Source organism: Erythrolamprus reginae, chromosome 1 (genome assembly GCF_031021105.1).
Source record: "Erythrolamprus reginae isolate rEryReg1 chromosome 1, rEryReg1.hap1, whole genome shotgun sequence".
Classification (NCBI taxonomy): Eukaryota; Metazoa; Chordata; class Lepidosauria; order Squamata; family Dipsadidae; genus Erythrolamprus; species Erythrolamprus reginae.
Window position 1 is genome coordinate 187,457,443 of NC_091950.1, and position 16,083 is coordinate 187,473,525.

The 16,083-nt window shown below is 37.4% G+C and overlaps 1 protein-coding gene across 1 annotated transcript in view; it reads left to right on the forward strand.

The window, feature by feature from the left end:
- The window catches only part of XIRP2 (xin actin binding repeat containing 2), a 227,915-nt gene that overhangs the window by 160,589 nt on the left and 51,243 nt on the right, over positions 1 to 16,083 (forward strand). The gene's annotated exons all lie outside the window — the stretch shown is intronic.

Sequence of the window (16,083 nt, forward strand, 5' to 3'; positions counted from 1 at the left end):
ACTGTCTGGGTATTTCGTTTTACAAAAGACGGGAACAAATAACAGATATACAGATAGTAATAATGATAATACACGTAATAATTACAACCAGGGATGAGGTCCACTTACCTTTGCCACTGGTTCGCATCACAATGTTGCAAACATTGTGCACTTGCTTTGCCCATGTAATTTCGCTTTCATGTTCAGTAGCAGGATTTTTCCTGAAACATAGCTGAGGAACTGATCAGCTGTGCCTTGGGCAAAGAAATAAAGATCAGTATTAACCCAGGGGTGGGTGGGTGGGGGGCTCCTTTTCAAGCAGTGGAAGAGGAGAAGCCATTCAAACACAGAAAAAATTGCCAAAAATTCCCCCCAAAAGACCAGCACCGACCAAACCAGAAACATGACGCCATCGTCACATCATCAGTGGGTTACTAATGGTTCAGGCGATCTGGTCTGAATCAGGAGGAACCCACCCCTGATTACAACTTATGTATGATCATATTAATTGTTCTAGCACAGAGGTAGGCGAAGTTGGCTCTTCTATGTCTTGTAGTCTGCAACTCCCAGAATTCCTGAGCCAATTATGCTAGCTCAGGAATTCTGGGAGTTGAAGCCAACAAGAGCCAACTTTGCCTAACCCTGTTCCAGAATGCTTATGGTTATAAACAACATTCATATTTTACTTATCTATAACAATAATATTTCTTTTTTTAATTTCTACCTCTTATTTCTAACCATTGACAAAACCTATTCCATGTTGAGTAGTACTCTGTATCTCAATGCTAAGCTATTTTCTTACATACGTATGAATATTAGATTATGCCTATTGCAAGGTAACTACAGCCTTACATAAATAATCACCATCTAAATACCTGTCAAATGTCTCACTGGAGAACAATGATCAAGACATAAAACTAGTTTACCTTCCCCCAAATGTGAACATCTAAACCATAACTTCGCGGTTATAATTCATTGTAAACTCTCTAAGGTTTGCATTTATTTCTCTTGAAGCTGTGCAAAGATTTTTCTGTTTGCTCTTTTCTGTGATATGAACAAGAAAAATGCAAACGCTACCTATAGCTAGCTAGCAAATGTTGTTTGAGAAAAAATGATTTATGTACTTTATTATTCAATTATTGGAGAGTATTAAAAAAAGAAGAAGAAAAAGACAGAAGGTGTGATATAATCAAAAATAACTGCTTCACTCACTGAATTATTTTAGTTTGAAAGTGCAGCACCAATGAAGCAATCTCTATCAAGGTCACCATGGACGAGGTCACTACCAGTTTTGCCATTCAGCTATTAAAGTCCACAGCTAGATGGTTCACTGCCTTTGGGTATCGACGTGAGCAGATTTTATTTACATAAAAATAGAACTAGGAATCCAAAGGCGCTTCCTCTCTACCTCCAGTGGTACAGAGTAGATAAATGATTAAAAACAATACCAGGGAGCATTTTAAGTTTAATGCTGGAGATATGTGCTGATGGAATAATGGATTTTTCCCACTGAGAAACCGGATTAAATTTCATGCACTCTGCAATGGCAATACTTTAGAAATGCCATATCACCTTCCAAAAGGATGGATGGGAGAGATTGCGGAGAAAGGGAAGCAGGATGGAGGTAAAAACTGTGACATATCTCAAGTCTCGGAAAAAGTCAGAACCAGCTTTTTGGTATACGTGAAACGCTTTGAAATACAGTGATACCTCGTCTTAAGAACTTAATTGGTTCCTGGACGAGGTTTGTAAGATGAAAGGTTTGTAAGACGAAACAATGTTTCCCATAGGAATCAATGGAAAAGTGATTAATGTGTGCAAGCCCAAAACTCACCCCTTTTGCCAGCCGAAGTGCCTGTTTTTGCACTGCTGGGATTCCCATGAGGCTCCCCTCCATGGGAAACCCCACCTCCAGACTTCCGTGATTTTGCGATGCTGCAGGGGAATCCCAGCAGGGGAATCCCAGCAGTGCAAAAATGGGTGCTTTGCTGGCAACGAAAGTCCGGAGGTGGGGTTTCCCAGCGAGGGAGCCTCAGCGAAATTGCAGAATTGCAAAAACATGAAAATCCTTGAAACCCCACCTCTGGACTTTTGTGTTTTTGTGATGCTGCGATTTCACTGAGGCTGCCCTCACTGGGAAACCCCACCTCCGAACTTCCGTTGCTAGCGAAGCACCCATTTTTGCACTGCTGCAGCATCGCAAAAACACAGAAGTCTGGAGGTCGTGTTTCCCATGGAGGGGAGCCTCAGGGGAATCCCAGAAGCACAAAAACAGGTGCTTCGCTGGCAACAGAAGTCCCGAGGCGGGGCATCCCAGTGGCGGCTTAGGTTTGTAAGGTGAAAATAGTTTGGAAGAAGAGGGAAAAAAATCTTAAACCCCGGGTTTGTATCGCGAAAAATTTGTATGACGAGGGGTTTGTAAGACGAGGTATCACTGTACCTCACATTTTATAGGAGTAGGATTGAATCCTGACAAGATCACAGAGTGAATATATTATAATGTTATGTACGTGTGTGAATGTGTTATGTAAATATTGTAAAAACAACTTTTAGTTTTGAAGATGGTAGAAAACGTATTTCCTATGAACAAATCCTCACATATAGGATATTTGCTGGAGGAATTAAAGGATTTTAACTGATCCTTCCTTGACTTCTGCAGTCTCCTGTGGCCCCTGAGGAATTGTTCCAGATTATATTCAGTTGTTTCCATGTGCATATGTGAAACGTGAAATCATATATTCAGAACAAATGGACTTTTTTTCCTGAGGAAATAATCATCAGACCATCACTACCTGTATTCATTCTTGGGCCCCTGAGTGGCCTTGTTACTTTTTTGGACTCTCTCATCTTGTTCTAACAAATCCAATCATGTTACCTCACAAAATTAATTTTTCCTTGGATTCTATTCCTTCATAATATTCCTTAAATTCTCTCTGGTTCTTCCCTTATCATCATTCATTAGTGCATGACATACATCATTCATCGTATGTATGACATACAACTTTCATACCTATGAATTGTTGCATCATAACTGTCTAGTTTACATCATTTTTACTGAATTTATTTATTTATTTGTTTGTTTATTTTGTCAAACAATTATAGGGTGATAATTTGTACAAATGAAACATCAGATAAGTAATGATAAAAAGTAACAAAAGAAGACAATAGGACAGGGACGGTAGGCACAGTGGTGCACTTATGCACGCCCCTTACAGACCTCTTAGAAAGGGAGAGAGGTCAATTGTAGATAGTCTAAGGTTAAAAGTTTGGGGGTTAGGAGTAGAAACCACAGAGTCAGGTAGTGCATTCCAGGCGTTGATTACTCTGTTGCTGAAGTCGTATTTTTTGCAGTCAAGTTTGGAGCGGTTGACATTTAGTTTAAATTGATTTCGTGCTCGTGTGTTGCTGCTGTTGAAGGTGAAGTAGTCGTTAACAGGTAGGACATTTTGGTATATGATTTTATGAACTATAACTAAGTCGGAATGGAGACGACGGAGTTGTAAGTTGTCTAAACCAAGTATTTCAAGTCTGGCAGAGTAAGGTATTTTGCTGTGAGAAGAGGAATGAAGGACTCTTCTTGTGAATTCTTTCAGGAACAATATTTTAGACTTTCCTTTATCATTAAACCTACCTTTTCACTTTCCTGCATGACTTCATCACTCCATTCTACAAAAAATTATCACCTTCATTCAGATCTATTATCCCTTCTTTTAGTTCATAGACAGAGAGCTTATCTATTTTTTCCATTTCATTCATTAATTTGTGCATTTTATTATGTTATTATGTATGTTTTGAAATGAATCATTTAAAATATCTTGTGTTGCTTTTTAAATGACCTTCTTATGTCCGGTATGGGACTAAACATTATGCATACCACAGGGACCCCACTGAAAATTGTATCACCAAATCAAGTGTTACCCTCTGTTTTATTACAGGTAACTTAATTTAGTTTTTGTTCCTGTTGGAGCAACCTGTGACAGAGAGTATGCAATTGAGAACATGCAGAGTACAGTGATGGATGATACTAAAAATGTAAACTTGTGGCTTTAAAGAAGAGAACGCCTCCCAGGATAATCTTATCAATGGGAATATTACTGGAAAGAATAAGAGTTGCTGCAAATCCCAAAGACAAAAAGACCAACAATTGTAAAACATTTTCAGAGTAGATTACTATCTCTAACATCTTGGGATGTATGCATGGCTTCTGTTTGCTGAGCTAAAAAGTGAGTTTTCCGTAGCCTTGCTCTGAGGGCAAATGCTATTAAGTAGTCTTTCTGTGCAAAGCATAACAATGAGATTGTAGAAGGAGAGCTGTATTTGTCTGTGATAGTCAAAACCAGGAGTCTGGTATATCTTTTCCAATTAATAAATTTTATTAAAAGGTATAAGCTTTCATGAGCTCCTGATATCTTTGTAGAGATGTTCATATAGGGCTTGTTTGATTTTTGGTAACAATATGGAAACAGTCTGCCGCTGCTTTCTAATAGGGTGTTGCTTTTTGCTTAAAAAGAATTATTATAATTTTTTGAATAGCATGTAAGGTTATCAAAGGAGGGGGAACAGCTGAAAATTTTATGTCCATAAGCCTACTAAATATGACCATTCGGAATGGAGGTCTTCTCAAGAACATTCCCATTGGTGGAATAAGAAGACCAGATCCAAACCTTGAAATAAGAAAAATAGAGCTAAAGAATCTAATATGGAATTAAAAGCAGTCAAAGAATCAACCAACCCAAATAGGGCGAGCATAGTTCAATAAGAAGAATATTTTAAAAAGCCATCATTTTCTTTTGAGTGAAGGAGACCTTCTCACCTTGGCTGAAGAATTCACAGCATACATGCTGGGTGAGGCTTGCTAAACTGAGACATTAGATTGGAAAGGCCCTCCTTTAAATAGCCACCTGTCACATCTTCCTGGCAGGCACGGTGGATGGATTACAGCAGAGGAGGAGGTGTTATTTTCAAGTGAAATACATGACAGAAATAGGCAGCTACATACTACAAAGTAGACACTGTCCTAAAAGGGAAATGCAGATGAAACCCAAATGGAGAAATGTAACGTTTCATGTCAGAATGCTCCTAAATTATGGGGTATGGTGCAGAGGAGCCCTCTGGTTTTGAAGTACCTGTCTTCGCTTTAGATCACTTCTTTCCTATTTAGAGAGAGGGAATCTTTTTAGATGCAGTGAAACATTCTGGTGGACCTGTACGAAATTTAATAAGAATCAGACAGGCTTCAGCAGAGAAACTTGGACTGAGTTAAAGAGATCATCCCAAATAAGTCTCAACTAAATCTTTACACTAGGGTTTCATTAAATATATGTTATTGATGCTGGGCTTCAAATAATTTCCTGAGCTCACAAAACTTAGCAGAAATAGTTGCAACTTTCAGTATGTTGAAGAGTATTTCTCGGGGGTGGGGGGGGTGTTTGCCTGAGAAACCAGAGGATGGATCCAGCCTGGGAATGTATTGGTACTGGGGTGGGCTTCCTGCTGCTGATCACTGTCAAGACAAGTCTTGTATAGATGATCAGTGTGGCAGGATCATAGCACCATGACAGTGTGTGTTTGATATGGGGAATAAATTTAGTGTCCACCCTGTTTTTGGCAAGGGATCTTTCTTCTCAACCATAGTTTGTGATTTAAACAAACAACAGCACATTCTTAAACTGCATGCTGTAAATAGTCTTGTTTTCTCATTTTTTGTTTACAAGGAAAATCAGTCTAGTTTATATTTAAAAAGTAATGTCCTCACACAAAATATAGACTCAGAGGTGATAGGGATTTTTAAGCATAGCGTTAGAGAATGTTTTGATGTTGTTTTCCCTTATTTGCCCTTTCTTTTTTTAAAAAAAAAAGATTTTTATTGAAAGTTTTTTTGAAAAGCTGAAGCTTAAGATGTATACAAAAAAGAGAAAATACATAGAAAAAAAATCTGAACCAAAACCCCCCACAAACATATATACATATATAACTACAGTATCTTACAACTCTGCATACTTAAACCAGAAAGAGAAAGACATCACAGTTCTATTGTATCTTCCTTTCATCTATTAATACTCATTGTCTAATTTATGCAGTTATATGTATCATTTTCTTTTTGTACTTCAAAAATTTAACAAATCTCATTCATATAATTAGTAGTAGTAATATCTCCCAAAAACTATGTCAATTATCAGTTATGATGCTCTCTTCACTTCTTATTGCTCAATCTTTTATCCAATATATCCAATATATTACCATTGTCAATAAATTCTCATTTAGATTACCTCTATAATACTTGTTTTATTTTATGTTTCTTGTCCAACCAATTGTACATTTCTCCCAGATTTTGTAGAAATCTATTTCTTCCTTCTCCTTTATTCGCATAGTTAACCTATTCATCTCTGCTGATTCCAATATCTTGTTTATAACCATTAATTTAGTAGGGGCTGTTTCTTTTTTCCATAGTTGCACATATGAAATTCTTACCACCGTCATTATGTATATCATCAAATATTGATTATTTTTGTTTATGCTTTGGTCCATGATGCCTAGGAGGAACATTTCGGGTTTAGGTCTAGCTTAACTAATGTAATTTCGGTTAGCCCTCTTTGTATTCACTTCCAATAGGTCCTGGCTACCAGGCACCTCCACCACATGTGGTAGTACATACCCAGTTCTATTTTACATTTCCAACACTTTGTGGATAATTTGGGCGAGATTTTTGCCAAACTTGTCAGAGAGAGATGCTAAGGATAAAACATTTTATAAACATTCTTTTAGTATGCCCCAGATATTGTTAAATTGAGGTTCAAATCCCATATTCTTTCCCAATCATCTAGGTCAGTCATGTGCCCAATACTCTGGGCTCATGTTATCATTACCTCCTTGACTCTTTCATCCTCCATTTGGTAATTGAATAGACAATTGTACAATTTTGAAATCACTTTCTTGTCAGAGCCTAATAAAATTTTATCCAATTCCTGGTAATTTTTCTGAAAAACCAAATTGAGCTAACTCTGATTTATATTTGTTTTGTATCTGAAAATAAGGCTGTGAGTCAATGTTTATGCCAATTAATGCCAAATTTTCTTTTGTTTTTAATTTACCCTTTCTTGATGCCTGCATTAAAAGTTGTCTCTTATATTGGTAATTTAATTGTAGGCTATCTGACTTTTCTAGTGAAATATTTCCCGCTCTGCCTCCCTTTTTAAACGTAGTTCTCCCCTATGCAGAATCAAAGCACCAACAAGTGCCCACAACAATTAGTTGTGTTAGCAATGCTGACAAAATTCTATAACTGATTAATTTGTGCTTTGAGTTTCATTGCCTATGAGTCTTCCCCAATAACCTTTATGGACAAATTCATACCCATTTTTAGCACTTTATACTAAAGTGCATTATTCATATATTTATAAATGTACATTCTGCCAATCCCAATGGCTCAAGGCAACTTACAAAAGTACATGTATGACATATATAAAATTCTAATATTAAATATTAAAAGCTCTAAAAGCTCAACCACATTAAAATTCTTAAAAGGCTTGGGTAAAAGAACAGATTCTCACTATACTATAATATGAAAAAGGTTTACCTCAACTCCAAGAGCAATTGATTCCTGCTACAAAAAAACCAACTGTGTTGTAGCTGCTGCATTTATCTGTGGTTACAGAAGTTTTGAGGTAGACTCAGGGCTGAGCTGCTGCCCGGATGGGGGTAATGCAGTGGGGTAGTGAAAATGGAGCTCCACCCCAGAGCACCCAATTTGCACTGAAAGATGTTGAAAGAAAATGCAGGGCATCCTGCACAAGCCACACCCACAGTGTGGTAGTAAAAATTTTGGTAGCCCTTCGCTGGGTAGACTATACAAGAGTAGGTTTGTATAATTAGCATTGGAACCAGGCAAGTTTGTTTGTTTGTTTGTTTTTGCACAAAATGAGTGCTTTCTGAATGGGGCTCAGAAAGCCACTGTTTTTTCATAGAGATGATAGAGCACTTTTTTTAAAAAAAATATTTTTAATGTTTTTTAATGTTTAAAAAATGTTTAACATTTTAATGGTTTTTTCTTTAAACATCATAACATTTTTCCACAAATCCACATCTAAATTTTATACTTTACAATTCCCATATCTGTTTATAATACAGTAATACCTCATGATACGAACTTAATTGGTGCAAGGAGGAGGTTCGTAAGGTGAAAAGTTCGTAAGACGAAACAAAGTTTCCCATAGGAATCAATGGAAAAGCGATTAATGCGTGCAAGCCCTCCCTCCCAGCCAAAAACCCAAAGCGGCCTCCCGAACGTTTTCCGTCTTACCAACCTGCCGCCGCCGCCACCGAGAAGCCCCACAGCCCGGCTGTCACCTTTTAAAACAGCCGGGTGGCTTCCCAGCAGCCTCCCGAAGCCGAACGCCAAACCCGAACTTCCGGGTTCAGCTTCGGGAGGCTGCTGGGAAGCCCCCCGGCTGTTTTAAAAGGTGACAGCCAGGCTGCGGGGCTTCCCAGCAGCCTCCGGAATGCCGAACCCGGAAGTTCGGGTTTGGCGTTCATAAGACGAAAAACGTTCGTAAGAAGAGGCAAAAATTTTCTGAACCCCGGGTTCGTATCACGGGTTGTTCGTAAGACGAGGGGTTCGTATCTTGAGGTACCACTGTATATCATATCTTTCCATTGTCCTGATTCTTAGTCTTTTTTCACACTGTCACAGCTTTTCTCTTATTTTTCCCATCCAGTTTTTAATTTATTTATTTATTTATTCTTTGTCCAATATACAATACATATGAGAGAGAATATACATTATGAATATATATATAAAAATAGGAAGTAAAAAGAAGGGAAGTGGATAGGAAGAGAATATATATAGAGGAGAGAATATATAAGATAAAAGAGGTAAGAAAAGAGAATTGGACAGGGGACGATAGGCACATCAGTGCACTTATATACGCCCCTTACTGGCCTCTGAGGAATCGGGAGAGGTCAATCATGGAGAGTTTAATGGAGAAGTGTAGGGGATTGGGGGTTGACACTATTGAGTCCGGTAATGAGTTCCACGCTTCGACAACTCGATTGTTAAAGTCGTATTTTTTGCAGTCAAGTTTGGAGCGATTGATATTAAGTTTGAATCTGTTGTGTGCTCTTGTGTTGTTGCTGTTGAAGCTGAAGTAGTCGTTGACCGGAAGGACGTTGCAGCGTATGATCTTGTATCATCTTGATCAGTTATACCATTTTATCCAAACCTTATCATAGTCCGACTTATTTTGTCCTTTCAATTCTATTGTCAATTTGTCCATCTCTGCACATCTGTATATTTTGTCAATCAATACATTTTCCACTGGAGATTTGTCAGCCTTCCAATATTGAGCATAAGCCATTCTTGCTGCAGTAATAATGTGTAGTGATAAATATTTAATATCCTTTGGTTGCTGCTTCTTTATTATCCCTAGTAAAAAGAATTCCGGAGTATATTCCATCAAAACATCTTGCGAGTTTGAGAAGTTTGATTGAACTCGCAAGATGTTTTCTTTTAGAATGGGCTGCCCTGAACCCAATGCCGAGAAACGCAACAGAGGTACCAGTACAAGTGTCAGGTAGGACTCTGTGGCAAAAAAAGCATGTTCCCTGGGGTCACGTGCCCCCCCTAGTATTGCTCTGTGCCCCCCTGGGCTTCCCCACTATTTGAAAGCCCTGGTCTAGAATCAGCAACAACTCTGCTTTATCCATAAGGATCTTTAACTTGTTCTCTCCATCCTCTCCTTGTGTTGGGGCACATGGCATATCCAATCCTGAATCCATAAAAAATGAAAAGTACATCGTCTTCAGTATCATCTTCTATGCAGATCCAATTAACTCAAAATATATGGATGATCCTACAGAGGCTTGATGTGGACCCTAAATAACAAGATAGAGCTGTCTGTTAAGGAATTGAGCTAAATTATTAGATTCTGATCATGCCCAACAGGTAAGAATGAAACTGCTACAAAGTGTACTTTCCCACCGATATACTGTGGTTAACATGATCAAAAGTTGCTGATAATTCTAGAATTAAAAACAAGGTCATATTCCCCTTGTATTTTTTTTCTGGTATGGATCATCCATCAGAGTGACCACCCAAGTCAATCTCTGTGCCAAGTCCATGTACAACTTCAAACTGAAAAACATCTAGATAGTCACCTAACTCCAAAATCTCCTGAAGCTGCAGCACCACTGCCTTCTCAACCAGCTTGGCTAAATGTGAAATGCTGGATATTGGCCAAAAGTTGTTCCAGTTGGCTGGTCCCACAGAAGCTCTGTCTGCTCCAGCAAAGTGTTAATTAGATACAAAGTCTTTAGAAGTCCTTGTAAGTCAAGCCATGGCAGGGTCTAACAAGCAAATAGGGGCAAGAAGCAAATGAAGGATCTTATCTCTACTCTCTTGAGAGGCAAGAAATGATTATTTCAATTTTTTTAGGGGCCTCCAGTACTATTATTGTTTTCTTTTATGCCATTTTCATGTTATGGATTGCAATTGTTTGGGTGGATAAGTAGAGTCGGCAAGTAGAAATATATTTTTATTAAATAAATAATCTGGCCCAGAGATTAATAGATAGTACATTTGAAAACCTTAATTCTATTCAAAATTGCATCAAATTCAGTGCGAAATCCATTCCATTTTGTTGGCAGCTTGTTTATACTGGAGCTCAGGTGCACAAAAGCACTGGTCAAGGTCTCCCAGTGCCTGGTCATCTCTCTACTAGTTCTAATTAATTCCACTGTCCAATTATCCACTGACGCAGATGGAAGACTTAAAGTTTACTTTCTTTTCTGCTTGCAGTAATAGAAACTTTATTATGCCAAACCCCCATACTGACTAACTCATTCTTTAATCTTCTACCACAATAACTTAGACCATCTGTTCTCACACCTTGTATTTTGCAATTACTCCACATTCTGTGGTGTTCTACAGGCTTGACACAAGGCAGGGGACATCTAGAAAATACCCTATTCTCAGTGAAGGGCTACCAAAATTTTTACTACCATTCTGTAGGCGTGGCTTATGCAGGATGCCCTGAATTTTCTTTCGACATATATCAGTGCAAATTGGGTGCTCTGGGGTGGAACTCCATTTTTGCTACCCTGCTGCGTGCCCCCCACATCCAGGCAGTAGCCCACCCCTGCCTATTCTTTTCTGAACCAAACATTTTTAACCCAGATAATTATTCCACATTTTATTTATTTTATTTATTTATTTTGTCCAATACATAATACACATTGAAGAGAATAGATATGTAGTAATATAAATAAAGAAAAGGATAGAAGATATAAATGTATAGGATAACATATATGAAAGGAAGAAAAGATAAATGAGATAAGGAGAGACAATCAGATCATTGATAGGGTGGTTGGTCAGATTCAACAAACATCTCCCAAAGCAACAAGAATACAGTCCAATCAGGTCCATTAGTCTTGTGGGGTAATGGATTAAAGTAATCTGATTCTGACCTTCGCAGAGGGAAATTTGCTATAGTACCTTAAGAAATTATCCATCCTGGCTGTTATCCTTTGAGGTAAGCCAGATCAGGTAACACACACCACAAAACCCACTGAGAATACACTTTATTGTTGTAGGGTATATTAACAAAAACTTGAAAGCTTTCCAGCATTTCCCTCTGGCAATTCTTATATCATATAGAATCAAGGTTGGGTTATTTTAAGTCACTTTCTTGAGTTTCCATCTTTCTCAGAGCTGAGATGGCATTTATTTCCTCTTTTATTTGCTAACAGTTTTTGTGTTCATTGCCAGTTTTATCTCTGCCTTTCTCCATCTCTGCAAAGGCATCAGTTTTGAGAGTAAAACGGAGGTCTGCTGTCACTTTTCCAGAGGCACTTTTTATTTTTCCAATCCAGCCTGCAACTCTGGTGGCTTCCCATCAAAGTACTGATAACTATTATCTTTTAACCATCTGTAATTCCTGATTTTGAGCCACCAGAGTTAAAACATTGACAAATTTTTGCACTGCTATTTCATAAATGTAATTTCAGATTCATTGTGTGTTGGGTTTTATTTTCCATTCCTCAAAAGTCCATATGGTTGATTATGAAATGTAATCTTCTGGTTTTAATGGAATTGGGATTATAATGGGTAAAATCAAACTCAAGGTATCTATTGAGAAAAAGGCATTCTTTCTACTTACTTGTCAGCTGCCTTGTTCTCTTATGGTTTCATGCCATTCTAGTTGGTTTGTAAGCAAAGCACATGTCATTGCAAAGAAGAAGATATGTCAGCTCATCACTCGGGGTAGAAAAAGAATGACATGTTAATCTGCCATTCTATCTATGTATCTATCTATGTATCTATCTATGTATCTATCTATCTATCTATCTATCTATCTATCTATCTATCTATCTATCTATCATCTATCTATGTATCTATCTATCTATCTATCTATCTATCTATCTATGTATCTATCTATCATCTATCTATCTATATCTATCTATCTATCTATCTATCTATCTATCTATCTATCTATCTATCTATCTATCTATTTGAATTTATGTGCTGCCCCTCTCCAAGGACCTGGGACAGCTTACAACATATTAAAACAACAGAATACAATAGTTAAATCCAATTGATTAAAAACTAAACAAACAATCTAAAATCCCCTGTTATGCTAAAAATCAGTCATGCCCATTCAAACAACAGCCATACAAACATTCATCGGCCAGGGAGCTGAGAGCTAATTGCCCCAGGCCTGGGAGCATAAATGAGTCTTAATACTCTTGTGAAAGGTGAGGAGGGTGGTGGTGGTGCAAATCTCTCGGGGGGCACTGATTCCAGGGGGCCACCCCCCACACACAAAGAAGGCTCTTCCCCTAAGTCCCACCAAACAACATTGTCTAGTTGACGGGACCTGGAGAAGGCTGACTGTGTGGGACCTCACCGGTCGCTGGGACTCATATGGCAGAAGGCGGTCCCGCAAGTAATCTGGCCTGATGCCATGTAGGGCTTTATAAGTCATTACTGACACTTTGAATTTTTCTCATTATGTTTTGTTAAAGTATTTGTTGCTAACAATCAGTCATATTTTAATTACCAGAAAGCAACAACCTTTCTTCCAACTTTTATGAAGTTAAGGTTAGAGTTAGGGTTGTAACTTCGAACAGTCATGCAGAGATTGATCATAAGATGAAGACTACCTGTAAGTCTAACACCGGGGTCCCGAAACTTGACAACTTTAAGACTTGTGAAGTCCACGAGACTTAAAGTTGCCAAGTTGGAAGACCTCTGGTCTAACATATAAAACACATATCTACATACATATGCACATACTGTACAGTTTCAAGCTGCATGTTTTATTTATGGTTCTTTCTATATTGTTTTGTTCTATTAACACTGCAAAGATGGGTCCTGATTTCTATATGAATGCTTTCTTTTGTGTCTGGAGTCTTGTTTCAGACATAATGACTAAGACACAGCTGTGGCTTTTAGCCAATAGAACTCATTATTATTATTAAAAGGGTTTGTTTATATGAGACTAACACAGATTTCTGTTAAGATTAGTAAAAATAATTCCTTTTTTGTGTTTTGGCAACTTGTGGGAAAATAATTGCTACTTCATGGTATATTTGAAAATCCAATTAAATGGCATAATTCATGGGAAGCTGTACATTGAATAAAGGCATTTTAGCTTACCTTTTAAAGTCAAGTTTTTAAAAAATGGACATTAGAAGGAGCTGGAAGGAAATAAAGATTACAATAAAACAAGAACAGTTTGACTCAGCTTATAGAATGAAGCAAAATGTTTTAACATTGAACATATGGAAAGATATTTTTTAACATTGGAACCAGAAGATAATTCTAAATGTGTCTGCCTTTATAGATAGTTTTTAAAAGATGTCATGGAAGAGGAGGGGGGAAAGTTACCGAACATGATTGAGAAAGATCTGAAAGTAGATTTAAAACTGACAGTTTCAAAAATTACATGGGGAAAAATTGCTACATTGGACATATACAAAGAATTGATTGATGTCTTTATAATTAAAAGGGATAGTTTGTGAGAAGTGAGAAGTGAGAGAAAATACAAGGAAAGCAAGTTTTTAAACATCACTTTTAGTGTCTAAAGATCAAGACTGTTAGAAGCAAAGGAAGTAACATAAAGTTGGTTTATTTGATCAAGGTTGAAATAGATATGTTGCTATCGGTATGTCTGGTAACCTTAATGGGTTTGGCTGACCTCAGGACTGAAATAATGAACCTTCCAGGTTTGGTTTATAGATAATAAATGGAAAAAATAAATTATTTGTTGCTTTTTAAGAAGTGATAAATTACTAAAATTGTTTCTATTTCTGATGAAGGAAGAAGTCATTTCTTTATATATTTCTTTTCTTTTTTATTATATTTTTCTGTTTTCTATTTTTTATTTTCTGCACCTTTTTATTTCTTTTTATTCTTTTTAGTTTGTATAAGTTTTTATTCTTTAAATTACAATCTTTTGTGTGGGGGTTTTTTTTAAAATATACACAGCACTTACAAAGAATGTAATCTTGAGAATCAAGTTGTAGTCCATGTGTTTGCATGTCACAAGTATATTCACATTATTTCATTCACTGGCTTTGCTTTAGTTTTAGCAACTGGCACAGTGGTTTGTTCTAATGGAAAAGTGGCAGCTATTTTGGGGAAATTATTGGACTGCTTAGCTCTCGTCTGCCTTATTATCAGAGGACCAGAAATTACTCTGGCGGGTTGAAACTCTGGATACTAAGTGAATGCACTCTGGCATAACTTTAATAAGTTTCAGATTGACAGCAAGTTTAGGAAAGCCACTACCATTTAATTTCTTCATTTCAAATAAGTCACACACACATACACAAAAAGAATTTCCTATCAAGCAAGATTAAAACTGATGGCATACATGTAGTTCTCCAGATGGTTTTCCATATAAACATTTAAAATATTATTTGCAGCATACCTGAAGTAATTAAGTAAGTAACTGACAAATAGGATTAGGGAGAGATTCAAATCCCTGCTCATTCACAAATGGTTAGCATGAAGTGGGGGAACTAGCAGTTCTTGTCTCTACCTAATTTATTTCCAGCTTGCTGTAAATATAAAATGGATAGAGAATAATAATCCATGCTTACTGTAGCAATTTGTAGATAAATAACAATATCCAAAATACTTTTTCAATTGCAAAATGCCATTGGGATAATCACAGCAAATTCAGGTGGAAAAAAATCTAAACATAAAAATATAAAAAAATAAAAGGATCTGTAACGTTTGTTCTTCCTATTTCCCTCTGCTCTGCACTTTGTTGGCCAAAATGGAGTGTTGGAGGGGCAGCAAAAAGGGACATTTTGTTTTGGCTGACAAAATGCTGGGCAAGGCCCGTGCAGGCCAGAACGGAGCTTCCACAGTTCTATTTTACATCCTCAAAGTGCCAGGTGAGGTCTGTGCACCCCAAAATGGAGCTCACAGGCTGGAGAGGAGACAGCTTTCTAAATCTTTGTGCAGTAAACGGGGGAGGTAGGAGAGGGAGCAATTTTGAGGGACCCCAGGGCAGGGAGAACAAGGTATCTCACTGGGTCAGGGAGGCCTTGGGTGGTCTGAAGCAGGTAGGCCTGTCCATCGCTAAGCCCCCATCGCCTTTCCCATCCTGAAATACCTCATGTGCACTTACCGAGCTGGGTATTCAATTAGTATATACATGGGCGAAAGGAGGAGTGATTCCCGATGAAATCCCCGATTACAAATTGAATGGGCAAGTTACATCCGTAACTTGAGGACTGCCTGTACAGAATTTGCATTACTGAGGTTCCCATAAGCAAACCTGATCTTCAGATTTGAATATAATGACTTTCGAGAGATTTGAAATTGAGGGATTCAATGGACTTTCTGCCTTTGTAGAGCCTTACAAAATAATGCTGAAACCAATTATCTCCAGCACATGCATCTTCAATTTTTTAAAGAGGCAAGATAGACGTATATGTACAAACAAACAAATACACTTAGAATGATTTTATGTTATTTTTATCTGTTGATACTTCTGTTAAATGTAGAATCATGAACAAAACATATGGTTAGCAAAAAAAAAAGGAGTTCACTGTCTTATTTAATACTAGTTGGAAGTAAGGTACTATAGTTTTCCT